The sequence below is a fragment of the Gorilla gorilla genome, chromosome 4 (assembly GCF_029281585.2).
Source record: "Gorilla gorilla gorilla isolate KB3781 chromosome 4, NHGRI_mGorGor1-v2.1_pri, whole genome shotgun sequence".
Lineage (NCBI taxonomy): Eukaryota > Metazoa > Chordata > Mammalia > Primates > Hominidae > Gorilla > Gorilla gorilla.
Genome location: NC_073228.2, coordinates 80,789,725 through 80,791,477, shown reverse-complemented (window position 1 = coordinate 80,791,477; position 1,753 = coordinate 80,789,725). Strand labels below are relative to the sequence as shown.

The window sequence follows — 1,753 nt, the reverse complement described above, 5'->3', positions numbered from 1 at the left end:
GCCGGATGTAGTGGTGCACGTTTGTAATCCCAGCTACTTGGGAGGCTAAGGCAGGAGAATCGCTTGAAACCGGGAAGCGGAGGTTGCAGTGAGCCGAGATCGCACCACTGCACTCCAGCCTGGGCAACACAGCAAGACCCTGTCTAAAAAAAAAAAAAAAAGCCAGGCTAAGTGTCTCAAGCCTGTAATTCCAGCACTTTGGGAGGCCTAGGCGGGCGGATCACCTGAGGTCAGTAGTTCAATATCAGCCTGGCCAACATGGAGAAACCCTGTCTCTACTAAAAATACAAAAAAAATTAGCCAGGCGTGGTGGCGGGCGTCAGTAATCCCAGCTACTCGGGAGGCTAGGGAGGCTGAGGCAGGAGAATCGCTTGAGCCCGGGAGGCGGAGGTTGCAGTGAGCCGAGATTGCGCCACTGCACTCCAGCCTGGGCAACAGAGCGAGACTCTGTCTCAAAAATAAAAAGAAATGTGGCATTTTCCAAGTCTTTTTGGCAAGGTGCTTCCTGGCCGTGGGCGTTGCCCTCCGCACCCCCGCGCTTGTCCCCTGAGAGGAGAGGAGAAAGGAGCAGCCCCGCGCCCCCGCGCCCCCCGCGGCCCCCGCGCCCCCCGCGTCCCCCGCGCCCCCCGCGTCCCCCGCGCCGCCATCCGCTCTCGGCCGCCACGCCGGGTTCCTGCCGCCTCCCGACGACAACATCACCGCTTCACAGGAGGCAGGGCACCCGGCAAGCGGCGACCGCGAACGCCTCTGACGGCCGCCCAGCCGCCCCCAGCCAGGCCCCGTCGTCCCCAGCCCCGCCCGGAGTCACCCCACCTCCCTCCTCGGCGTTCCCTCCTCCACGCGCGCCCCCACCCCCGCCCCGAAGTCCCCTCGCTCCCTCTCAGAGTCCCTTCTACCCCGGGGTCCCCCTGCCCTCTGGGCTTCCTCTAGTCCCTCGTTCCTCCCCTGGACATCTCCTCACCCCTAACCCCCGGCGTCCTCACCGCTCCTCGGAGTCACCCACCCCCGCGTCCCCTAGTCCGCCCCAGCGTCCCCTTCTCCCCTGCGTCCCCTCGCTCCCTCCCAGAATCCCTATGGCCCAGGGATCCCCCCGATCCTGGGCCTCCTCCTGGGCATCTCCTTAATCCCACCCCCGGTGCCAGTCCCCGCACCCCGGCGTCCCCTCGCCGGGTCACTACGCGACGCGGAGGAGGCGGAGCCCGAGTCTCGGCCGCCGGGTGGCTGCTCCGCTGCGGCGCCGCAGTTCAGGCTGGGATGCCCCAGCGCGTCTGTGTTCCCGCACCGGAGAAATCACACTCGCTAGCGCTCTGAATTGGTGCTGGAAATCAGGAAAGAGGGCGTCTTTCCTCCTTAGTCTCCCAGCCCTGGAACCATACTGGAGAAACGAGGTCTTTAGCGATGCGGAGTCACTAGGTTGGTGTGACCTCGTGGCGCAATGGTAGCGCGTCTGACTCCAGATCAGAAGGTTGCGTGTTCAAGTCACGTCGGGGTCAAAGTTGGGTTTTTTTCTTTCTTAATTGCAGAGGACTGGAAGGAGCGGAATAAAAGTCATAAATGAGAAATTAAGCCCCCTGCAAGATATGTTGTCCTTCCAACGCAACGGAAAGCAACTTCTTTTTCCTTTCCCTGGGAATAAAAACGCCTTTCCCTTCCGAGGGAGGGGCAGCACCAACCCTCGGAGCGAACCCCGAGGGAGCCGGAAGCCACCCAGCCCTGTCGCAGGGAGGGCGCCCCGCCCGCCACTCCCACGCCC

The 1,753-nt window shown here is 63.3% G+C and overlaps 1 non-coding gene across 1 annotated transcript; it reads left to right on the top strand.

The window, feature by feature from the left end:
• The first annotated feature begins 1,421 nt into the window (after window positions 1-1,421).
• TRNAW-CCA (transfer RNA tryptophan (anticodon CCA)) lies at window positions 1,422-1,493 on the top strand. The gene has a single exon. It is a non-coding gene; the product is annotated as a tRNA-Trp (tRNA).
• The last annotated feature ends 260 nt before the right edge of the window (window positions 1,494-1,753 follow it).